The sequence below is a fragment of the Vicugna pacos genome, chromosome 6 (assembly GCF_048564905.1).
Source record: "Vicugna pacos chromosome 6, VicPac4, whole genome shotgun sequence".
In the NCBI taxonomy this organism is placed as follows: Eukaryota; Metazoa; Chordata; class Mammalia; order Artiodactyla; family Camelidae; genus Vicugna; species Vicugna pacos.
Genome location: NC_132992.1, coordinates 56,552,761 through 56,580,019, shown reverse-complemented (window position 1 = coordinate 56,580,019; position 27,259 = coordinate 56,552,761). Strand labels below are relative to the sequence as shown.

The 27,259-nt window shown below is 35.3% G+C and overlaps 1 protein-coding gene across 4 annotated transcripts in view; it reads right to left on the bottom strand.

Annotated features, from left to right (window-relative positions):
• FBXO34 (F-box protein 34) overlaps positions 1-27,259 on the bottom strand; it is a 71,092-nt gene that overhangs the window by 40,541 nt on the left and 3,292 nt on the right. For 2 of the 4 annotated variants that reach the window (XM_072963091.1, XM_015235552.3), the window contains exon 2: positions 15,562-15,643. The exons of the other annotated variants lie outside the window; for them this stretch is intronic. The gene's annotated coding sequence lies outside the window, so the exon portion shown is untranslated. The remainder of the gene's footprint in view (positions 1-15,561; positions 15,644-27,259) is intronic. 4 annotated transcript variants of the gene reach the window in all.

Genomic DNA, 27,259 nt, shown 5'->3' with positions numbered 1-27,259 from the left:
AGGGGTGGAAAAAAGAACCATTATCTGTCATGCCCTCCTGTCACACCCTCTTTATTTCTAGTCATAACTGCAAGCTGTTTTAAAGACAATGGCAGTGTTATTAAGGGTACCTTCATGCTTTGCCAAAGCACGTATACACAGCAATTCAGAACAATCAGTCTTACTTTCATAAGAGCAAAGGTTGCAGCCAAATGAAATGGGTGGATACCATACTAAACAATCTTCAGATTAGCGAATAGGATATGGGAAAAAATGACCCTAATGCAGATGCTAAGTTTCCTCCTCCTTTACACAATAAAAACTTTTTCTATTGAAAAGCACTAGTCGAAGGAGGTTTCCGTTTACTAAGATCTATATATGACCTGTTTTAAGCACAAAGATGCTTAGTATCTCCTTGTATAATCTGCAGATTTATATATGCAATAGATATTAGATTTGACATACAATTTTCAGAAGAAGGCTATGTAGAAACAACTACAGTGGAAACCTTTAAATACAGGCACTGCAACGCTAGAGAAACCCAGGTGTTTCACATTTAATAAAAGTAGAAACTTCATAAAGAAAATAAGTAACAGTATAAAGCCTAAAACTTGGTTTACTGTGGTTATTCTACTGCTCTTATTCCTCAGGAAACAAATTGTTCTCCCATATGGTTTTCCTGATTCCATTTTTCTAATCATAATGAAGTCCAAAATATTAAGCAATTGTTTTTGAAAGTTTGGTATTCATGTAACTCAACTCATGGCTCACTTTCAAGAAGACTATAAACTAATTGTTTTTTAAATGATTGGGAAGAGAATATGCATTATAATACAAGCACACGTATTTAAGTAGGCCTTTCATCTGGAATGTAATAATCATTTGATAAAATGAGAGCTACTCTATCACTAAACTACACAGGTTAAAATGCAGCACTTTATGTGTCATTGTGGCATGTCAATATTTTAGTCAATGTATTCAGCCTAAATTAATTGCATGAGTTAATGCTCTGTTAACTGGCTTCAAGGCAAAAATCAGAAGAGGAGCAAAAAGGAGCTTAAACAGTGACATGAGTACAATCACATCAATGAAGCCTTACAAACAGATGTAGTACTATTAGCAGTAAAATGGAGGGGAAAATGGAGGATAAAATTCAGGTCTTGGGAGAAATCTCACTATTGAACTGATTCAGTGAAAAACGTTAATAAAACAACTTTAATAGCTTGCTTTTAAGACTCATATTTTTGAGACATTATTTCCAGATACAATTCTAACTCATTAATTAGAACTTGTATTTTAGGTTAAGACCTAGTATGAGAGAAATCCATTGCTCACTCTAAACTGAAAGCTGAGTATATTCTCAGGCTATTTTTTAAAGAACCCCAAAGCATTTAAGCTCTTCTTGAGCAGTTTCTCAGTAGATTCAGCACCTACTACCCTAATTTGCTCTAATGATAGGAACCATTTACAATTTCTGCTCAAAAATACAAAACCAAAGTAGGTAAAACCTACATTTTTAATAAATCTTTTATAAATATATGTATACTGAAAACCAGCCTCACCCAGAACTCCAAACCTAGAAAAATGATCACAATAAAAACAGGCTGGCCACTGAAACTATTCGCTATTTACAGTGACTTCAGGCAAAATCATTTATCATTAAGACTGAGACCATACTTTTAAACCTACCCGGCAAATCCAGTGAGAATGAAGCAAGAAGTTTAGCACTTTGCCCAAAGCACTGTAAAAAGCCAAAACAGAGATTCATCTCATGTCTTCAAATGGCATTCCAAAAAAAACTGCCCAAAGCAAGAAAATGCTGCAAATCTTTCCTAAACTATTATTATAAATGAAGTATGTTTAAAATAAAAAATATATATATAAATAAGAAAATTCAATCTGTTGTATGTATTTGGAGACTAGTTAAAGGTCAAAATAAAAAAACAGCTTAACTGAACACAACATAGAAGACTAATAAATAACTCATTTCAATCAAACCTCACCTCACTCTCACTGCTTTGAAGTACAGAAACTCTACTAATCACTTGGCATTTGTGGAAGCTTCAGGTTTGGGGTATTTTGTTTTATGCTTTTGTTTTGCAATTAACAGAATGCTATGGATCAAAAAAAATCATATGGAAACATAAAATTATTCACGTTCACAATAAAATAAAGTGGTGGGAGAGTATAGGGGGACTGAGTTAGATGTTTTAATGTATTTTGATAATAGCTCCTTAAAGTCTGTCTTTCCAAAACTGTAACAATTACTATCAAACACTTAGCATTTTCCAAGCCTTAAGTGAGGCCCAAAGAACAAATAGATTAGATAAACACCATCCCAGCCCTCCCATGGTGCTGACATTCTAACAAGGAAGACAGAAAAATAGTTATATAACATTTAAAAGCTAAAACCATAAAACTTTTAGAAGAAACATAGGTGTAAATCTTCCTGACCCTGGAACGGGAGATGGTTTCTTAGACATGACACCAAAAGTACAAGCAACAGAAGAAAAAGCAGATTCCACCAAAATTTAAAACTTTTAATTTTAACTATCAAGACAGTGAAAAATACAATCTACCAGAATGGAAGAAATATTTGCAAATCATGTATCTGTTATATAAAGGATTTGTACCTAGAATACATAGTGAGTTCTTGTAACTCAGTAATACAAAGAAATAACTCAATTAAAAAATGGGAAAAGAATATGAATAGACATTTCTCCCAAGAAGATATACTAATGGCCAGTAAACACATGGAAAGATGCTCAACATCATTAGCCATCAGGGAAACACAAATCAAAACCACTTCACACCCATTTAGGATAGCTAGAATCAAAAAGAGATAATAAATGCTGGCAAGAATATGGATAAATTGGAACTGTCATACACTGGTGTTAGAAACCTAAAATATGTAGGAGCTATGGGAAACAGTTTGGCAGTTCTTCAAAAGATTAAACCTACAGTTACCATATGCTTCAGCAATTCCACTCCTAGGTATGTCCTCTAGAGAAATGGAAACATATATTCACACAAAAACTTGTATGTAGATGTTCATAATAGCATTATTCATAATAGCCAAAAAGTAGAAACAACCTAAATGTCCATCAATTTATGAACAGTGTATATCCATATGATGAAATACTTTACTATTCAGCCATTAAAAAGTCATGAAGTACTGATATGTGCTACATGGATGAACCTTGGAAACATTATGCTAAGTGAAAGAAGCCAAACACAAAAGACCACATCATGTATGACTCCATTTATAAGAAATTTCCAGAATAAGCAAACCTAGAGAGTCAGAAAGCAGACTTAGTGGTTACCAGTAGCTGGGAGGGATGGAGAAAATACAGAGTGACTGCTAATGAGTATAGAGATTCCTTTTAATATCTTCATAATAGCAAGTGATACTCTCATGACTTGAATCAAATTTTCTAAAATTGATTTTGGCAATGGTTGAACAACTCTGTGAATAGCACTGAACTGCACACTTTAAATGGGTTAATTGTGTGGTATGTGAATAAATACCACATAAATTTCAATAAAGCTGTTGCTTAAAAAAAAGTTTACAAAGCACTGTGAAGAAGCAGAGGGTATTAGGAAACATAAAAGGAAAGGTAACATAATCTGGGGACTCAGAGGAGACTTTAGTGAAGACCTGGATGCCTAAGTGTTTTAAAACAAAAGCACATGGCATGCCTGAATAGCTAGTAGTAGCTAAGAGAATTCAAAAATGGCTGGAATAGAGTGAAGCAGAAGAGACAGTAATAATGTAGCTTACATTTATTGAATCTTTACCTGTGTGCTAGGCACCACTTACACCAAACCCTTAATTTTTGTATTTAATCCTAATAGCTCTTTGAGGTATAGATGGTTATTAGCCTCAATGAGGTACAGATAAGGAAAAGTGAGGCATAGTGGAGAAAAGTAACTTGCCCAAGGTCACAGCAAGTGGTGCTACTATGACTTGAACCAAAGCATTCTGGCCCCAGAGTCCTCCACACTCTTCACCACCTACCCTTTCTTGGAAATTGCCTATCAATAAATTATGACATAGTTTGGTATATTCAATCCTGTACAGTAACCAGATACGTTATACATTTACACACGTTTCTTCAGTTGAGCACCAGATGAAGTACTTAACTTGGGTTTAGAGACCATGTTTTATAATATCTATACTTAACCATTAAACTCTGGAATCACACTGAACAAGACAGGCTGATCAATCACTGGCAGGTCTGAGAACTGAGACTTCCTGAAAAACATGTCTTGTTTCATACAACTTAGAAGCCATTTACTCATTTTTAAATTATCACTATTTCATTTGTGTGTGTAAGCCAGTAAAGTGAAATGTGCTTAAAACTTGTTAGTATTTGTGCAGGAAAGTGATCAAGCTCAGGTTTCTAGTGTGAACATCTGCAGGGATGATAGTGCCTATGACTGTGAGACTCCAAGGTCAAAACAAGTAACAGGCAGCTGGATCTGTGGACCTCGTCCTCAGAAGAACTGGACCAAGGAAGCAAATTTGAAAGTCTGGGCATACAGCATGGTAACTCAAGCCATGATTTCAGACTAAATACCTAAGGAGAAAGCATGGACAGTGAAAAGGTCTTAAAACATTGTTTTCAAATTTCAGTAAGCACTGCAATCACCTGGAGGGTTGATGGCTGGATCCCATCCCCAGAGCTTCTGACTCAGTAGCTCTGAGTGGGGCCTGAGAATTTTCATTTCTAACAAGTTCCCAGGTGATACTGATATTGATGTAGTCTGGGGAACCACACTTGGAGAACCAATAGCCTAGAGCAAAGCTCTACAGAACAATGATAGAGGATAAGGAACTTACAAAGGAGACCAAGAGGAGCTCAGAGTAAGGAAGGAGAAATACCACTCCAATTAAATTAGTTTTAACCAAGGTCACCAGCAACGTCCTAACTGATAATCCAGTGGAAATTTACGATTCCTTAAAATTCACAAAATTCTACTTGCAACAAGAATTTATGGAGCACCTACCATATGCCAGGCAACCTGTACCCTGACCCTATCTTGTCCCTTGGCTTCTGAAATACCACACATTACCTTGTTAAGGCTGCCTTTTTTTTTTTTTTGAACACTTACTCTGTTTCTCTCCTTCCACCCACTCAAAACATTTCAAGGTTCCCCAGGATTCTGGGTCTTGCCTTCATCATGCAAGCTTTCCCAGGGTATTTTCACTCAATCCCCTAAATATGAGTACCATCTAGCTGCCAATAATTCTCCCACACCACATCTCTAGAACTGACTTTGTCTCTGGGCCTCAGATCCTATTTCCAACCACCAACCCCACCATGTACTTACACACAAAGCCTCTTTCCACATTTTCTCTTCAAAATGCACAACCATCCACCCAGAGGAACAAGCCAGAAATCTGTGAGTCTTCCTAGAGCAACTGTTCACAACCTTAGCTGCATATTGGAACCTCTCAGGGAGCCTAAAAATAGTATCTCATTCATGGGTCTAGTAATACAACAACAATAATCCTGTTCTATGTCCTTAACACACATGCATGTAAAATGCTTAGCAAATACGCTCGTGAGTATTTAAGAGAAGGGAGCTATCTTTGTAAAAACTTCAAATTTCAGCTCTTTTGAGATCTTTTCTCAAGTTTCTGATCAGAATCAACATTTAAGTTATTTTATTAATCAAAACAAAAATAGAAAAACAAAAGAAAAACTGTTTATGAGTCCCCCTAAAGTAAACTTTAAAAACAGGTTCAAACTCATATTCCCACTTTTTCCAAATATCCTTTGGTATATAGATTATTATAGTTGATTTATAAAGGGAAGAGTAAAAGTTGTTAAATAGATATATCACTTGAACTATGGATTTGGCCCATGGATAACAGATAACACAAAACAGTGAGTAAAGTCTGTTGTTCACAGAGCCATTCACACAGACACTGGTGAGCCATAAACGGAAGAAACGGGACACCAATATATCCAAACAAGCTAATAGGAGAAGCCGATTATACAATACAATGTTACTTAGAAGTGTTTGCAAATGAGACATTCAACTCTGTAGTGATATCAAAGCACCTTTGTACCTCTCCTCTTTAGGGCTATTTTGTATTTTGAGTATTTTCAAAAGAGAGTGACGATTTAACACAGCCGCTATCTTCCAAAGTATAATGCTATGTTTGTGCCCCTTGCCCAATGATGTTAGCAAATCTGTCTACTTTTTTTTGAAAAGAAAATGATGAGCAGTAAGGGCAGATGGTGAGTCAGTAAGTTCATTTAAGGCTGTAGAATTCTGCCACTTTCACCCAAGACGGCCAGTTTCTTATAACTATAACTTTAGCATAAAAGGATACCCTGCAAATAGCCTGAACTATGATAGAAAGCCAAAGAACAAAAGCTAACAAAAATTCTGACTGGAATAAAGGGTAAGGGTTGTTTTTATTTGATCTGATGGTTGTTTGCTTTAGCTGAACAAATGAGTAGTACATTTATGTTATAAATGAATTAGAAATTAGCTATTAATTTTTAAAATGTGTATGCAAATACCACCAGAGTATTAAACACATTAAAAAATTCTTAAAAAAAAACTGCCAAAGAACTAATTGCATGTTTTTCAAAATTTAAAACCTAAACACAAAAGGATGAAATTTATTTATTTAATACCATCACAGTATTAGACCCTGGTATATTCAGGGTCCCAAGTTCATGGAATTATGAGATACATCTCAAGTGTTTTTCAGCCGATCACCAATGCCAGGTGAACACACGTCAGGTGACATAACGAAGTACCTTTCTCAAGAGTGCACCTGGATTCCCAGTAGGGAAAGGAACCATGAGAGTTGCAACACCGACCAAGCAAAAAGTTACTAATTCAATTTACTTACAAATTTACTATTAATGGATCTCCAAGGTAGGAGGGTATAGCTCAAGTGGCAGAGTGCATGCTTAGCATGCAGAGGTCCTGGGTTCAATCCCCAGTACCTCCCCTAAAAGTAAATTAACAAACCTAATTACCTCCCACTAAATCTATGAATTAATTAATCTCCAAACAAACTGCTGAAATTTAGGGAACTGAGAATCATTTTGTTTTTGTTGTTCTTTTCTATTTTACTGTATGAGAACAACCCAGGCCACTGTGGGTAACTTCTTCTCCAGACAATGAATGTACAATGTCCTTGACTATTTCTTAGACTCTAAACTCTGCTCCTATGTGCTCAACAGACCCCTCACTATAGTTCAAAAAAAAAAAACACCTCTCACGCACTTGGACACAGAACAAGGAAGGCCTTCCAGCAGTCTAGTGAGACAACTGCTCTTTACATTAGACCCACAGGATCCACATGAATGACAGTTTTCAAGACGAACTGAAATCATCTCTCTCTTTACTACCCTTGTACCCAGGCTCTCTCCACTAAGGACACACTTCTTCTAGGGCAGTAACTTGCTCCTAGCAAGCATGGCTCCCTGTCCTTCACACTTAACACTTGTCTGAATCTGCTGGGTTCACAACACCCTCAGCCCTCTTTCACAAATATGATTACTTTTCTTGGGGAATAGGGGTGGGAAGCAAAATGAGGGAGAAGAAAATTAAGGGAATAAAGGGGAAAAAATGTTCCCATGGTTTCAAAAGTCCTAGAAACTTTACAACTATAGAGGATCCAAATTCTTCCCTTCCCAACAGCTCCCCACAGGCTAACACCTACGAAACTACAGACTCCAATTCTAGTTTACTTACATGTTGGGGGTTGGGGGATGTACCAGCTATCAAATTTTAATTTGTGAAATTTGGTAAAAAGTAGTAAATTATGATATCATGGCCTTAGTTTAGATATAGTAATTTACTTCAAGGATACCTCCCCCCATTTTTAAGCAAAATATCACCTCACTTCTATGTAAAGCCTGGATTCCACTCTAGGAGTAACCATTTCTTACTTCTATGGCCTTGGCAAGTCACTACTTCTGAGTCTGATATTTCAGAGTTGCGAAGAGGATTAGATCACTTAGCGCAATACCCAGTTTATACTATAATTATGCAGATAGGTCATGTCTCTTTGTTCAAAGCAAATCAAATTAGTACTCACTCTAGTATAATCATTTTTCAACAGCTGGGGCAACTCCTGTAATGGTGATAACTCATAAATTTTATCAAAAGAATTAATAGCCTATGCTTTATAAGAGAAGGCGGGAGGTCTAAAAATGCTAGAGCTACAACTGCATCTTTTGGCCAGTCAGCCTGCTTGGTCCCTGACTCCCCATGGCCCCCTCTACTGGTCTGTCTTCCTAGTGATCCAATAATCATTCTTCCTATGTTCCTAGAATTGATCTAATACCTATCTTCTGAACTGTAGTTATCTGCCAGAGAGCAAACCCGGAGAGGAGTGCTGACACAAGAAATAGCAGTGAACCACATGGATACATGTGGCATAACTCACCTATTCTAACCAGCTGTCTCACAACCTGCCTTGAAGTGGCTCAGATTGTATATCCTGGCTCCCTTTTGACAGACAGGTTCTTGATCCAACTTAACCCTTTAAACTGTGTATGGTTTCCCTTGGCCACCCAACTTGTACCTAAAACTTTCTACTGAAGACTTTAAAGGAGTCTCATAGTTAATTCTGGCCATGCTTATAGAAAAGGAAATTAACATTCAAGTGTCTCTACCACACTTGGAACCGTGCTAGGTACTTTCTCACTCAAGACCAACCAAAGGCCATTCATATAAATACTGCCCTTCTTTTACGGATGAAAAAACCATAGAACTCCATATTTAAGAAAATAAAGCTAACTGTACCAGATATTGAGTAATGCTAATAAAGGCTCTTTTTAATGTTTCCCTTAACAGAGCTACTGTTCATGTTGTTCATTGTGTGAAAAGTAGTCCATTGCAGTGCCAAGGAATCTGACTTACAATTTCCAATTAGCTATCATCTCACTTACAAATTCTGTTTTGCCAGAACGAAAATGCCGCATCTTAAATGCCATCATATACTTATAATCAAATTCTAAAATGTACAAAATAATAACCTTTGTATCTTCAGAATTACTAGAATATTCAGTATGCTTAATGATGTGACAGCTTAATAAAAACAGGTCATTCACTCTAGACAGAATACTTTCCTCTGGTAAGATACCTAAGGTACTGCGTTGGAAAATGACTGTTCAATATATACCCTCTTGTATCATTTTAAGTCTATAACATGTGTGTGTGTAATATATTCTAAAAGTAAGTATGCTTCCACATTCAATCACCAATTTACAGGAGATAAAGAAGACAAAGGAACGTGTTAAGCTAAGCCACTGTAATCATCAAACTCCAGATTCTGAAAAACTCTGAAGGACATAAAACCTGATTTCTTTAATAAATAGACTGCAAGAGAAAGAGAAAAAGAGTGGCAGTGAGGGAAGCCACTAGATTAAATGGGACTTAAACGTCATTACCAACCAATTGCAAATTAGGAAATTTACATGGATACTGATCCAAACACTTGAGACAACTGGAAGTTTGAACACTGGATATTTGGTGATATTATGGAATTAAAGGGGGATGATATACATATATATTATTTTTTAAAGAGTCCTTATCTTTTATAGATACACTAGACTACAAATGAAATGATATCTGTGATTCACTTGAAAATAATTCAGCTTGAAGAAGTGGGAAGGGAATAAATGAAATAAAATTGGGCAAGAGTTAATTACTGCCAAAGCTGGGTGACAGGTACATGGGAGTTTACTAATGAATATCACCTACTTTTATGTGATTAAAAATTTCCGTAACAAGTTAGAAAGTCAAGCATTTGCAAAATATATTTTATGTAAATGAAACCAGATCAGATACCACTAAATTGAATATATCTGGGTTTTAGATGACATACAGGAATTTGATGATACTAAGATGGAGATTAAAATTCAGAAGCTAGGTCAATCTGTTAACTTTGTTAGGTAGGATAATGGCATTGTGGTTATGAGAGAAAATGCCTTTTTTTAAAGACACATATTGATATATTTAGGGTTAAAATAAATTGATGTACAGAATTTATTTTAAAAAACTTTTAAAATTGGAACAAAAATAAACAAGTATGGCAAAATGTTGAAACAAACTGGTAAATACATGGCAGCTCAGTGACTAAAAATGTGTTTCCATTTTTAAAAATAAATAACAATAATTATAATAACAAAGTAACAATTATAGATTCCAAGGACGACTTCCACTATGCGTGAGAAGGAACAAATACCAATATAAATAATCCAAACTAAAGGGTCAAGTTTGGGGGGAGGAGGGCAAGAACCACTACACAAGAGTTTTACTCATTTAACTCACTTGATTTTTACAAACAGTCAACAGAGAGTACAGTAGGGAAAGTCACATGGTGTTCCACTCGAGGCAAAAAAAAAAAATTTTTTTCAAGAAATATTTTCCTCCTGCCAGTCCTGTTCTAGATATCCATTTATAAAGAAACTTTCAACATTTCTCAAGTTCAAGAAGTAGGAATGTCAGTGTGTGTTTTGTATGGGAACAAAGCTTCCCTAACATCCTGAGCAACATATGACTCTGATTGTACATAAAGTTTCTGGGCATGAAAATAGTATTTCTTCATTCTGAGTTCTCTGGTTGTGCTCCAAGACTACCTTTATCAAGTTATCTTTAGTGAGATCCTTTTGTGGCGGGGAAGAGGAGGACCTTTGAAGGACCCTTATGAAAACATTTGCACATATACATTTCAGCACTTCAAGTAACGATACCAAGTATTCTTTAAGGTTTTAAAGAGAAAAACATAATCTAAAATTACCTAATCCTACCAAAATTCCTGCTGTGGGCAACCACCACCATACCTAAATCACATAATTGTTATTATTGGTAAGGAGAACAGGAAAATTAACACTTTCTGAGATTTTACTAAATGCCAGGTATTTAATAAGCATTTTTTAAATTAAATCCTCATAACAACTCTAATAGGTAGGTAGGTACTATTATTGTCCAAAAATTACAGATGAAAAAAAGTGGGGCACTAAGAGGTTAAGTAACTTGTTAAGTCACTTACATATACTTGAGTGACAGAATCAGACTTGAACCCAAGCAGTCTGGTTCCAACATCTGGGCTACTCTCTGCTATACTACCCTGTACCATAAAACTTCACTCTGAAACACAGGAAAGATGACTACTTGAACATTTCTAGACCCCAGATCATTGACTCTCCTCACATTCCTAGTTACCTTTCAGGCTTTACATTATTTAAAAAATAAACAAATAAACAAATGAAAACAATAAAACCAAAAAAACCCAGAAGGTTCTTTTTTAATGAAATTAAATAGTCTAGAAAGAATTAGTGGCAGCTATTATAGGCATTAACACCACTGACCAAGGATAATAAGACCCCCCTAACTGCTCATCCTAATGCAAAGTTCACCAATTGATAGACCCTGTCTAGGTACAGAGATCCCAATCAGTTTTATATTATATTGCTTCATTTTTTTCATTTGACTGGTTAAATCAGAATCAAACATCTGTTACATGAAAGAGACAAGGAAACAAAAACTGAAAGAAATATGACAAAGGAAAAAACAATTCATAAACAAAACAGAACCTGTTAAAAGCTCTCTAATTGAGACCTTAGAAAGTCAAGATGTTGCATCTATAAAGTAAGACAGGAGGCTGTGAAAAGGCAAAAAAAGTATGAGAAAAAATTTTCTAAAGTTAAAAAAAAAGGCAGTATATAAGGTTTCATATTGTGGACACAATATCTAGAAAGTAGACAAAAACAGGAAACAGAGACAAGAAATTACCAAAGGACACACAAACATCAGTCCAGGAGGTCAGCATTTAACTAACAAAAAATACAGAATAAAAAGGAAAGAAGATTGAAGAGAGGAAGTTTCCAGAGAAATATGAACTTTCCACAATTAAAAGATTTAATAAGTTAAAAGACAGAGTTTTCCAATTAACAGGGTCCACTCAGTGCTCAAATGAATAACTACACCAAGACACATCATTGGGAAATTTCAGACAACAAAGACAAAAAAGATGGTAAAAGCTTTCAGAGAAAAGGCAGCTCATCTGCAAAGAAAAAAGAATCAAACTGGCCTAAGACTTCTCTCATCAATATTGAAGAACATTAGCAAACAATGAAGCAACAAATTCTGACAGAAAATTATGTTCAACCCAGAATTCTATCCCCAGCCACACTAACATTTCATTTTAAGAATAAAAATTTTTAAATTAAATTAAAAAATTAAAAAAATTTTAAAGAATAAAATTAAAAAACATTTCAGACATGGAATTACTAAAAATTTACCTCCTACACATCTTAGAGTAGTATGTACCCCAGCAAAACAAGGCAATAAAGCAATAAAGAGGAATATATGGGAAATAGGAATATAACAAAGGCCACTCACACCATGTCACCTGAGCAGTAGTTATAAATCAAGCAGATTGGAGCAGAAGGATACAGTGCATCAGGAGAGGGGTAGCTATGGAAAAGGGAGATACTAGAAATTTCATATTATCTTTAAGAAAATGAAAAAACTAAGAAAGTTATAAAAGCTAACCCCCCCCCCCAATACAACTGGGAACTCTGATATTGAGAGGTTATAGCATCCTGTTTTATCTTTGCAGAACTACCTTCTCCCCACCCCAAAACATGTGATTCAAATGGGGCTGAGTCCATCCCCATCTCCATCTGGGCATGTGACCAGGCTCTAACTACTCCTAATCTGTTCTCTCCACCTTGTCATAGCAGCTGTTCAGAAATAAACACACAGCCTAGAATTAGTACGGATAGGGGAGAAGGGTGAAAGAGGAGGGTACTGAAAACAAAACCGAAGGAAGAAAGAAGCTGGAGATAGGGAGAGACCAAATCTTCAAAGCAACATTTGAGCACCTGGCTCCAATTCTACTCTATCCTTCTGGACTCTCAGTTCTGAAAACCAATTTCCTTTCTGATTGAACTGGTTTTCTAACATTTATAAGCATCCCTAACAAAATACTCCTCTTTCACAGCAGGAAGCCAAAAGAAACTATCTATTGCTAGTAAAATAAGATAGATACATAGTATTTACTAAGGTGACCAGAGAGCTAAAAATAATGATATATAATTGTATCAGAAAGAAGGTAGGGAATAGGGTAGTGGTGCTGGGAAATAATTCAGGGGTCTCTTTCTTTTCTTGCAAGCAAGGCATTGTCTGCTTTTTGCTCTGGACTATATTTTCAAGGATATTCATATAGTGAACAACCTTAGAACACAGAAGGTGTCTTCTTTCAGAGCAAAGAGAAGGCATATTGTCTCCCTTTGGAATAAAGGGCAGGCATGCTTAAGGCCCATTACAAAATATTTGGAATCCCTAAACTCAGACTTTCCTCCAGTATCAGAACCCACTATGTGAACAGGCTGTCTCTCTGCAGTGCCCTGTGGCAACTGAGGCTTGTGACACCGGCACAAATGAATGCTGATACTCTGGCTACTGTTATTGCTGTGAGTAATAAACTGCACTTCATCTCTGACTCTGCCTTCTACCAGAATAGGAGTCTGTATCTTCTACCAGCATCCATGAAATTGTGGCAGGCTAATTTGCTAGCTTCAAGTAAACTCTCAGATCCTTTATAATTCTTGACAGATGGTAAATGGGATCTAAATCTTGACTATCACTCCAGAAAGTCAATAGATAATGCATAAAATTGACAAATCAAGAAAGAGAAGTATAAGCATGTTAATAATTGGGGATCATCACTAGAAAAATCAAACAGAGAAACTGAAGTGGTTCCTTTGGGGAGGGATGTGGGTGGGGACACATAGGACAACGGGATTACCACTGTCATCATAAACTCTTCTGAATCATTATGCTTCCCCCCTCCACGAACATGTATTTGAGAAAGAAGCCTTTGCTGGTTCCTTCAAAGGGGAAAAAAAGTGCAAGAAAAAACTTGTCAGTACTTTCATCCCACTAAAATTGGATGAGAGCACTGAGAAAAGTACCTAATTAAGTATGATATTCTCATCACAGTTCTAGAAATCTAGAAGGGAAAGACTCTTTCACCAATAATCATCTTAAGCTACAAAACAATCTCAACGCATCTCCAAAAAAAAGTACCTCATGTCTTCTTTGGAGAATTTATTTTTAAATAAAATGATTCTACTAGCTATGTACACAATAGTGTCCCTGCACCTTCTATGGAAAGCGTTATCACTGGCTTTAGCATATAAATATGTATCCTTAAGCATAATTTCCTGCAATTATAGATTCTAGGTTACTCACTAAATCACCATTGTTTTAAAACTGAAGTTAAAATTAATTTATGATACTAGAGATAACCAGGTATAGTCTGAGGCTTCCTAGGGCAGAGAAGAAATATTTTTTTGGCAGGGAATGAAATATGTGATCCTACTAGGAAAAAAAGACAAACAGCTAATTAAGGTTCAAAAAGTAATTCACATTAAAGAATCAGAATTTTCTAATCAAAATTTGAAATTACAAATTATTTTGTACAGTAGGCAGGTGGATGGTTATTTCCATTTAGTATAATTTTATACAAATTATAGGAAAGTTTTTTTCCTTAAAAATCCAGAAGAACAGCAAAACCTACCTACTGTCTACTCTTCTACTTCTCCACTAAATTATACTTCCTATACAGCCACACGGTAAATTTTGCCTTCCTGCTGAATCTGCTTTTTAGGGAAGATGAAGGAAGAGCATACAAATTCTGCCCCAGAGATAAGCGAAACTGTTCTTGAGCTAAACTACAAGTCTAAGTAATAAAGGATCTGATTAGGAGCCAGCTCTGGTTTTACCTAAATTATACTTTATTTAAATTAGTATTGGTTAACTTTAACATAACATTACTGCTTCAATCACAGTGGTCTCATTCAATCTACTTAAGTCATGGGAAGCTGGAGCAAATGAAAGATAAAGGTCTCTTTGTGACATTAGAGTCTCACTAAGTTGTTGCTAATTTCTTTTTCACTTCTGGGTGCTCTTCACTAGGAAGGCTTTTTGTGTAATGACGTTCTTCTATAGGGCAGACTGCTTGGGTTTGAAATCCAGTTCCAACACCCTGCCTAGGTAAACTGCTTAATAACTTCTAAGACTCAGTTTTCTCCAAGAGAAAAGGGACAAGAATACTTCCCTTATAGAGTGTTATAAAGATTATTTTACAAATACACATAAAATGTTTACCATGAGACCTAGTCAAAAGAAAGGAAGGAAGGAAGACAGTTATTAATATTGTCATGCCTCACTTCATGGAAAGCCACCTCCAGCAGGAAAAAGATGTTCCATCTGCACACAATGGAGCACACTCAATCCCAGAGACTCTTTCTTATTAGCTCAATCATCATCGAAGGCTATGAAACGCAAATTCACCAAAAAGATGCTAGAACCTTGAAGCAGGTAACACATTTCAGCAAGCCAAACTCAGTCCCTCTTCCACCAAAAGACAGAGTCCTTAAACTTTGCACAGGTTACTTGCCTTGGTATCCCTATGGAAAACAGTAGCGGACAAAAGCAAACCTTTTTAAATAATGAAAATACTTTTAATATAAATTTTTAATGTAAATTATTTTATAGCCAACTTTCTCATATTACATTCTTTCCTACCTTCAACAAATGTTTGTTGCACATCTATGAGGCTCTTGGAATACAGTGAACAAACGGTCGAAGTCCTCAAGGAACTAACATTCTGGTGGAGAGAAAGATGATAAATAATCATGGTAAGTAAGCTATAAGGTGTATGTTTCAAGGAAGTAACTAATATAAGGGCAAAATAGACTAGAACAAGGGGACTTGGAAGTGTAGGGGAAGAGTGTTGGTTTAGCTATTTTGAACAGGGTGGTCAGCGTAGGCTTCCTTGAGAAGATGGTATTTAAGAAGAGATATGGAAGAGGCAAGCAAGTTATACATGAAGATTTATCTAGGCACAGGAAACAGCCCAAGGCAAGCACTTGCCTACCTGATTCACACCACCACCACCAGCTAACAAATAAGCAAAAATGCTGTTCTCTCAACAATGTCATCTTCTCCCCCCACCAAAAAAGCTGTGCCAGCAAAACCACAAAAAAATTTATAAATATCAACTCATTCATTCAACAAATATTTACTGAATACCAACCATGTACTAAAAAACATGCTAAGGACAGAGAAAAGAGTATGATGGGCAACACTTTCTATTCTAAATTTATGAAGACCTCAGGGAGAGGCCTGAGATTGACTACAAAGTTCATTTAGTAAGTGTATTTTGTAGTTATTTGGCTTAATAGGCTTATTAAAAAAATACAGAAGAGATTTACAGAAATTTGTCCTTCAGATAAAGTGGGATGATACTATACCGAAAGTACCTCAAAACTCTCCACTCTATAGAGAATAGATATTGGTCCCTTAAGTGTCTTCACCTGAAGAGTTGATCATTTCAAAAGTACTAACAGTGACATTATATTAATATTTTCTTCCCCTGCCCCCAAAATATTGCTACTGGGAGTCTAATAATTTTTCTAACACTTTCTCAAGACCCATTTCAATTAGAGAAAAAAATGCCATCTACTAAGTACAAGGTGCTATGCCATGCACTAAGGTAGCTAAGTGAAAGGTCTCTCCAAGACCTCATCCTGTGGTATGGGAAAACATATGCATTATAAACCCTTCTTATGCTATTTCCTACTTCAAACATAAGTATAGCTCATAATAGCACTTGGCTGCCAAGAAAAATACTATGAATTTTTCCCTCAAGCCCAAACCAAAAGCTAGAATTTACAGAGTTGAAAACATTTTTACAAACACTTATCCTATTAAAAATTACAATTTTAGCAGAATATATTTTATATCATTCATCTGAGCAACTGGAGATTAAGGCTAGAAAAGTTAAGAGAACTACAACAAGAAGTATATAAAAAGAAACAAATGGAATATATTTATTACTTGGTCTCCAGTTATGTTAAAGAGTACTCTAAGATTAGTTGAAAACACATTTCTATGTATTAGGGAATGCACATCAGTGAAAATAAAAAGAAGACAAAAAAATTAACACTTTAACCTTATGCCCTCATCTAGTTTTTAAGAGCGCAATTCCTGAAAAAATACTCTTGAGTAAATTTACGGGTGGAAGGGTTTTTCTTCTAACCACAACCATCAGTCTCCTCTTATGACTGGCCTAAATAAAATGGTAACATGCTTTAATACGCTTCACCCAACTTAGCATTATATTAGCTGGCTGTGCAGTACATGCTTTTGAGGCATCAAAGGCTAGGGTAGAAGTACTTTGTCTCTCTCTACTTAAATGTCCTTTCAGGCATATTAGAGCTACCCTTTGCCATCATGATTTACCAAGGAGATTAGCAAATATTAAAAAACTGTGTCAGCAAGGATGTGAAAAGATAGGTGTACTCTCAAATTGCAAATACTCTTTTTTTTTTTTTAAACTGCAAATACTCTTTGACCCAGCAGAGTTCCACTTCTGGGAATTTATCCCAAAAGAAGAACTTCAAAGAAAGTTGTTTGCTGCAACATTGTTTCTAATAGGAAAAAAGAGTAAAGACTCTTATTTCTCAACCTCCCTTGCATTCAGATGTGGCCATGAACTAAATTCTGGCTAAAGAAGCATGACCGGAAGTGCTGTAAGAAGGCTAGCCTGTATACTGCTGCCCCTTCTTGCATCCTGCTGCTTAGAATGGGTTGCAATAGCTGGAGATCCACCTAGGTCAATGAGGACAAGGGCAACACAAGGTGAAGCCGTAATAGTACAGAAAGAACCCAGGCAATCATAAGGGAGACAGCGAGGGCCCTCAAGGGGAATGAGGATCTGCTAAAGGGCTCTTTATCTTGACTGCAGTGTCTGTTATATAGGTACTTCTAATTGTCAAAACTTAGCGAACTACCCATGTGTTACCTGTGGATTTTACTGTACTTATTATACCTCAAAAAGAGAAAAGAGCAATGTCATGAGTGCTATACCAGCCCTAGATCGCCTATGTTAACTTTTATAAGAGAAAGAAATAATATTTCATTGTTTAACCCACTGCTAGTTTAGTTTTCCTATCACTAATACACTTTTTATATACCAATACATAAAAAAATGACAAAATTGAAAGTGAAAAAAGAGCAAGATAACAGTACATAGAATATAGTACCATTTATGTTTTTAAACACAGGGAAGACAGAATATATACCAGAAGAATATATAAGAAACAAGTACCAATGGTTGCCCTAGTAAGGGAAAAGTATGTCCAAGGCACAGGAGAAGAAAACTACTCACTTTTTGCACCTTTTGCATTTTGAACCATACAAACATATTCCCGTTCAAAAAATAAATGTTCTTTAGTCCTATTAAATATTTCACTTAACTTTTTAAAATTTTAGTATGTGCAGATTTTAATGATTTGAAGACTTATACTGACTTTAGTTTCAAGATGACCCTACAATGAATTTAATTACTAAGACCACTAGATACAAAAATGACAAAAGAATAAAAATTGTTATAAGTGGGAAAAAGGGAAGGAGAGTGCTGAAAACTCTTTTGAGGAAAAAAGCAAGAAAATATTTTAACCAAAAAGAGAAGCACTGGGATCATTCTACTGCTGGAAATATATATTATATATCTTTTAATTTCTCAATATCTGCTTTTAGTGAAAAATAAACAAAAGCAGCTCGCTAAATCAAAAAGGCTAACAAGGCTTCTGAATCACAGAAAAGGTTCTTTCTTTCATATATATACATTTTTTAATTGAAGTATAGTCAGTTTACAATGTTGTGGAAAAGGTTCTTTCCTGTTAGTGCAGATTCCGAAGAGTTACAAATAGTAATGTTAAAGTTTATGGATCAGTTCCTAAGTTGAAATAAAATGAGGATTTCTCAGAAATTTACTAAATTGACCTTAGGTAGTTTTCTTTTTTCAACTCTATTTTATAATGTATATATATATATAAACCCTGTTAACTTTTCATGGTATATACAATATAAAAAAGAACTAATCAAAATCTACTACTCTTAAATAGATCATTTAATTTCATGTCAGTTGCCCGAGTCTTGGCCTATACATACATGTATTTTTGTGTATGATTAGTGTATATATTTTATACGCAGATTTCACATACTTACTTCTACACAATGATATTAAGTTGCATAAAATAAAAAATGTTCACTTTATAAAAATCCATAAAGTTTTGGATTTTTATTTTTAAAAGGTCACTCAGTAAGAAAACTCTATTTCTTGCCTCAGTGCCAGAAGATGACTATTAAGATCCTAGGGAAGAGGCCACTAACCATTTACTGATGATTCCAATTACCAACAACCTATTAAATGACAAATATGAACATTTAAACCCAGAAACATCATTTATATCCTCTTGCTGATAACATTATAAATATAAAAATTGTTAGAGGGTTGGAAGGTCATAAACAAAATCACTAACCCTTCAGAAATTTCTAGTAACTAGTGTGGAAGTTTCATTTGGGGCCTCAGGAACAAAGGTAAGTACAGACAATCACCATTAAGCCCTTCAAAGCAAATGCTTCTGAGGGCAAAGACTATGATTTCCAAAACAGTACTTCGTGTTATCCTATAAAGATGTTGGTAAGAGACTAAATGAACATTCAACTGTAGAAGGCTCAAAGTAGGCAAAGAATTAACATTTGGTGAATGAACTGAACATTAACAGTTTAGAAACAAATACAATGCAGAGGGAAACAAAAGTAGGCTTTACTTCTCTGAATAAGATATCTACTAAAAACATACAAAAGGAAAATTCCTCAGAAACTGAGTAATTACACTAGGGTTCACTAATGAAGTCTTGACATGGTTCTTTCTTAAAAGGAGGGAAAAAAAAAAGCTATATTTGCTATATGCCAAGAACATTAAATGTGAAATCACAATGAATCTTCAAGAGTGGTATTACTATTGCTTTAATAATCCAACAAGACTAACATCCTTTGCAAGCAGAAAGGTGGAAAGTTATGCTCTTTGTTTTTTAAAAATTGGAAAGGGAAAATGTAAACATTAATTTCCTCTTAAATTTTCCTAAATTATCAATTTGGAGGGGAGAGAAATGGATCAATTAATTTCATAGAGTATTCTCAAAGAGCACTAAATAAGCAACATAAACACAAGAACAGGGGTTACTCAAATCCAATTCTAACAAATTTTTACTTGATTCTAGAAGAAACAAAGATTAGTAACTATCAGATCAGTTTTAAGGGACTTACTCAAAAAGCCAAAATCTTAAGAATTAACAGGAATTCCACCGGATTATAAAACTACAGTCAAGAGGTAACATGTATTTAAATCAGAACCATTAAACAAGAGAAGATTCAACAAGTGTTTGGTAAAAGAAATGCTTGGTAACACTGGGAATACAAGAAAAGACCTTTAATAAAATGAAACCAAAATATTTAAGTAGTCTTACAAATGAGTCGGCAAGCAAATTTTAATCTACAAAATTAATTACATTTTTAAAGAGGCAGATTCCCCTTCTTTTCATGTCCCTTAAAAAGAGAAAATCTGACATATTCATAAAGGAACAATTCTTAAAAGAAGCTTTACAACTCCTTATTCTCTACCAAAATAGAGTAATTAAAATTTAAGCAGGATAGACAAGGTAGATTCACAAAATAAAACAAGGTAACAACCACAGTAAGAATCTAGTAATTTTTTAGTAATATACACAAAAATATTTTAGGTAACTGCGAACATGTGTAATACAGAGGTAAGCTCCTAGATCAAATAAAGAAAGGAGAAAATAATGTGTTAAATTCAGAAATAAAACAGTAACTATCACGGCTAAAGTTTTTACTTAAATTTCAAGACCATGAAGTTTTTAAAAATCAGTAGTTCTAAGATATGTTACACTGTAACTTTTAAGTATAAAACTATGTTATTCTCTATACTTAAAAAAAGATGCAACTAAGGGAGGGTAACAGCTCAGTGGCAAAGCTATGTGCTTAGCATGCATGAGGTCCTGGGTTCAATCCCCAGTACCTCCATTAAAAAAGACAAAGTAAAAAAATTTTTTAATTTTTAAAAGGCAGGGAGGGTATAGCCTAGCGTATAAAACCACAGTTTTATAATCCAGTGGAATTCCTGTTAAGTCTGTAAAATAAATGAATGAGTGAATAAGTAAGTAAACCAACCTAATAACCTCCCCCACTCAAAATACAGCAAAAAAAATTATGTAACTAGAATGTAAATGTTTTGATATAAAACCACCTCATACAAACAAAAATGAATTTTCCAGAAAAACTAGTATTTACTTGAATTTTAATAGTCAATTTTATTAATGATACATGCCACAAATGGGGGAAACCCACAAAGCATTAAGATAAACAATAAAAAAAGGATAAATTCTTAAAGACTGCTACTTGCCAAAGAATACATAGATCTATAAAATAATGCTAAGAGAAAAAGAAATACTGAGCATACTGCCTGGCATACATTAACATACTACACTTTTTTTTTTAGTAAATGAATAAATGCACAGGCCTTGAAATTCCTCAAGTTAAAAATGGTGTTATATAACTATTTTATCAAGCTAACCATATAAGATGTCAACTAAAACACAAGCAAAGAAAATGGCAAATAAAAGACAGGATTCCTACAGCATAAAACTACATGACCTTCTCTGGACTTATTTTCAGGATCCATTTTCACAGTCCTCTCTGTAGTACCCCAAAATAAAGCTAAAATACTGTGATGATAGTAGAGCTCCTCAACTAGAAGACTACCTGAACCAGTTAGAAACCCATCCCCAAGGGTGGGAGTGGAATATAGAAAGGACCAAGAACCTCCAGAGAATAATCCTGATGACTAAACTTGAAATAAAATCCCTCGCCCTACTTTGGAAACAAGTTTGCCTCTCCTGGTTCCTGGACAATAGAGCAAATGTGTTCTTTGAGACTTCCTTATCAAACTCAAATTTCATCTTGAAACTCCAGCTAATCAGTAATTCCCTACAGTAGTTCCAAGAGTGGTTTTAGAGCTTCAAATTGACTTTTTTAATATTATTATTTAAAATATATAATTTTTTAATTTTTTTAATTTTCGAGAATCAAATGAACATTTTAATATACAAACTCTTGCAGCTGAATCTGCTAGAAGGTGCCTAAGTTAATGAGAAGAGCAGACAATAAAACAGAATCTTTTAAAAATTTAAAGGTACAAATTTAAACAGCCCAAGTATGTCCTTAAAGATAAGAGAAAAAAGCCAAGCCTTCAACTATGTGTCTACAATTTGGGGATATAAGATATGAAGCTTAGAATTTGGTAGGGGAGATAAGACTAACACACCTGAAACAAAGAGCAATAAACAACAGTATTCAGTGACATGCTAAGTGGCTAAGTACTCAATATACACTAGGAATTGGGGAAATGGGAAGATTGCAGAGGGACTAGAGAGTCCAAAGAAGTTTTATGGGAACAGATTTCTTATAACAGATGGTTATATTTGGTAAAATGCAAAGGAGAAGGCAAGGCTGAGGAAACTAACAGAGCACCAGGTTTGTTGCAGGCAGTCCCAGAGACAGGTGAGGAAGGATGGGACCATCTTATGGAAAGTCTTCAAAGCTACTTTTAAACATGATGTCACAGAAACCTAGTGCAGGAGAGTAATATCCCAGTAGAAATTTTGTCCAGTTAACCTGGCAACTGTATAAAAAGATTGAAGGGAGCAAATAACAAGTTTATGAAACCTATCACAGAGACAATTATAGAAATCTAAACTCAGAATGATCACTGGTCTAGATCTGTGCTATCCAACACAGAAACTACTATAACCACAAGTCACTTATGAGCACATGAAATATCACTAGCCTGAGATGAAATTCAAGTGTAAAATGCACATAAAATTTCAAAGACTTTATTTGAAAAAAGAATGTAAACTATCTCAACATTTTTCACATTGATTACATATTGAAATTGGGATATTTGTGTTAAATTATTATTAAAATTATTTTCAACTGTTTCTACTTTTTAAATGTGGCTAACTAGAAAATTTTAAATTATGTGTGGCTCACATTATATTTCTATTGGATAGCACTTCTCCATGGTTATTTCAACTTTTCAGACCTTTCCATTTCCATGATTTAAAATATTTTCCCCCTTCCTCCTCCAGTTTTACTGGATAGTTGAAAATTACAAAACATTTTTAACATGTATCCATAAATGTGTATATTTATAAATTTTACATATATACCTGTACTACTGTACTGATATACTTTACATACACACCAAAATAAATACTAAAAGTATAAGAAAAAAACACAAGTTTTAATACTTTTCTTTTTGTACTACAGTGGACTATCCCACAAACACCCCGCACTGGAAGCCTAGGATGTTAGCACAGAGACTGATCAGGAAAAGACAAATCCAAATGAAAGAGCCACACAAAAATTTGATGACTGACTACGGGAGCAAAGGAGAGGAGATATAGGGAGACACTAAAGATAACATACTGAACATCTACTATTTGCTACTCAGCACCCAGCAAGCCCTGCATTTCACTTGGGAATCCACTCCTCTCCCATCATGCTGTTTGGGTAGCAACGACCCCACCCCCATCGCCAGAGGTAGGTCTAGACTGGCTAAACAAATTTGCATATCCTTATCTGGCCTTAGTGGTTGGTTCAGAAGCATCAATATAACACGAATTCAATGAAGTACAAGAAGCCATTTGCTGGGGCTTCTGGAGAAAGAAAACTCTTCTAGCAGTGGTTCTTAAGCTGAGGCCCACAAATTCCCCTCCACCAAAGGGTTTGAGAACAGAATTTGGGGTTTCTATAAACTCATATGAGAGGAAAATTATCTTTACTTTCACTGATCTCCAACTGAAATTTAGCATTTTCTTCTACTGTGAATTCAGTCAACAGACCGCAATATTATCAACATCTGTCACTGCCACTAGTAGAAATCGTAAGTATTTTCCTATCACACAATCACAGGTGTCACCCCCAAATGGTGATAATGCTCATCACTACTTGGAAATTTTTAGACCCACACTAAATCTTGTTATTTAACTATGAGGCACATACTGTGATCTCACAATTTTTTAAAAATATTTCATTAACTATTTTAATATAACTGGCAGTCATCTTTGTATTCTATGTAGTCTTATGTAATTCAAAAATGTTACTCAGAAAAGGGATCCTACAGGCTTCAGACTGCCAAAGGGGTCTATGGAGCAAAACTGGTCAAGAGCCCTGCCCTACAGATTCTGCAGAAGCACTCTCCTTCCCCTTCTCTGGACTTGATAACATGAGGATGTAGTGCTCGAGCTGCTGACAAACACACTGTGACCACAAAGGGACCAACACCATGGAAACAGAGCTCATTAAAGAAAGGAAATAAGAGAAAGATGAGGTTCTGAAGACAGAAGTAAAAGTGGATCAAGTTTCACCTTTGGTCTTTTCAATATTGCAAGTCAATAAATTTAAGCGGGTTTTCTGTTATACTCACAACATTAAACGGTATAGTTAATTTCAACAGTTTCTATCTCAGGAAACCAGAACAATATCCACCTTTTTGCATAACAGCAAAATTACAAAAGGCTTAACTCTGCTACCACGAGGGAATCTGCTACCATGAGGGAAATACCTGGGGAAAGTGAATTTAGTTTTTCACAAACTGAGTGTGCTGAAGACTCACTCAATGCTCACTCCAATCTATTATCACATGGACTTTTTGTTTTACAGACGCTGGACAACTAAAAACTGTATTTTCCGGATGCCCTTGAAGCTAAGGTTTCACAAAAGACCTAAGTGTGGCCAAGCAGACCACGTTCAATATGGATGGCAGAAAGCAACATGTAATGATGATTCTGCCCAAGGAAGTTAACACTTCTATTAGCTTTCTCATTCAACAATATGGCCCGTAACGGCAGTGGCTCCCTTCACAGGCAAGTTCTACAGTGTCAGTGTGGGGTTTGTTCCTAGAAGCTCAGTCTAATCTGTTTACTAGTCAGCCCACTCCACATTTACTTATCTTCTTCTTAGTAAATTTCCATTGCTACAACTACTCAGAGCAAAGGTTCTTGCTATAAATGCTTGAACAATAAGTACAAAGTAAACAGGGATACACAAAAAGCAGCATTCTATTAGAAACCTAAGAATAGTTAACAGCTTATGGATACAGATATAGGCTTGATTTGGAAAGCATTTTAATTGAGAAGCCCTAAGAGCTAAGAGCCAGATTATAAGGAGTACAATAAAGAGCCAAGAATAGAGCTTCAGACAGACTTACAGATAATAGAGAACAAACTAGTGACTACCAGTGGGGAGAGGAAAGGGGGGAGGGGCCATATAGGAGCAGGGATGTAACAGATACAAACTATTAGGTACAAACTAAGCTACAAGGATATACTGTACAACACAGAGCATATAGCCAAAATTTTATAATAACTATAAATGGAGTATAACCTTTAAAAATTGTGACTCACTATACTGTACACCTATAACTTATACTGTACAGCATCTACATTTCAATTGAGGAAAGAAAAGAACAGAGCTTTAGATAGTATGGATCTGGAAGAGACAGAATGCCCAGCAAAGCTGACAAATCAGAAAAAAACAGAGATAGGTAAAGAACCAAAAGAAGAGAGAATTCAAAAAATGAAGACATCTTCTACGTAACTAAATATCAAAGATGACAAATGGGACAAGAATCTACCTAAAAGATCTGTTTTTCACATTACTTCCTTTCTCAGATTGTCATTGGATAAAAAATGATGCTCAAACTCCCTCCTTGTCTGCTACTATTCCTTTGGACATAACTTTTAATCAGTCTATTTTTGAAAAAAACCTCTTCTCTGGATCCTAAAATAAAGGCCTAATCCAAAACCCATACCTAGGAAGCTTTCTCTGCCAGTCCTAGTTGCCTCTTCTGAATTCATTAACATTTATTTATCAGACAACCAAAGTAACTAAAATCCAAAACTAAATTACAAGCTTAAAGAGAGCAGGGGCTTCATTTTTTTATATTCTTAAAACCTAGTGTGATGCCACTCAAATGTGCTGCTAATAGGCCGTTCAAATAAGTAGTTTCAAAAGGGTGGAAGTAAGACTGCAGGAGATTAAAAAGTTAATTAAATTGACTTGGAAGGTGCACAAAGAAACCTTCTGTAGGGATGGTAATACCCTATATCTTGACAGGGTTATGGGTTACATGGATTTATGAACTTGTCCAAACTACAGGAATGGTATACATGAGATCTGTACATTTTGCTGTACATAAATGTTACCTAACAAACAAGTTAACAAACAGTTCATGATAGGCATGCTCAAGTGGTACAGTAAACTATAGTTACTTCAAAATACTACCAAAATGTAAGAAGGACTGATGAATGTATAAAGGGAGACAGTAGGATGGAGGACTAAAAGGATAAGTAAATACAGCAAATAAGAATTACAGAAGCTAGGTTGTGGATATTTAGGTATTCAATGTACAAACAATTCTTACAACTTCTCTGAAATTTTTCATAATAAAATGTTAGAGGGAAAAAAAACATAGTGGGAATGAGGTTGTGAGAGGCTCACAGTATTTCAGAAGTTTGTCAATTAACAAAAAGGACTAACCTTACAGACAAAAAGGAAGGTATATAAATGCCTCTGAGAGCAAGATGTCTGGACTGTCCCTCTTCCCTCTACCTCTAATCCTAGACTGCCTACACAGACTAGTTCTGGCCTTCAGTGCTCCTTCTTGCCTGAAAGAAAATGCTTACTCACTAAACTCCTTTCATTCCAAGACAATCTAAACATGTGAAGCCTAACCTTTTGTCTGTCTTGGGCTATGATAATCTGTTCCTCATTTTTTTTGCCTGAGTTTCTAACACCTCCTTGACTGACCTTTAGATGAAACCTCTGGCCAATCTGGCACAACATAAATGATTCAACCTTTTGATCCAATTCTTGCCCTTCAGACCTATGGCCCTCCAAGGCAAGAGAATGGAGAATGTCAAAACAAAGGTCAAGGATTCTTGTAACAAGGGTAATTCATTTGTGTCAGTTCCTGGCTGAGGACCTAGCATAGAGGTAATCAAAAAATGTTTGTTGGATAAATAAAATCCATGCCTGATAATAACATAATACATTAAAAAAGCACTCAGTTTCACATTTATACCTACATTATGCTGAGGGTTGAAAATGTGTGTGCTAGGTTTCTGAAGCTGAACATTTAAAAAGGGAAGATCTGGATCCTTTCTGTGAAGAACTCACTAGAAGATGGGGTTGGAAACGAAAGGCTGATAAATTCTTTCAAAAGACATTAAAAAACACATTTTAATTTTTAATGCTTTTCCTAGATAATACAGTATGTTCTTCAGCTTCA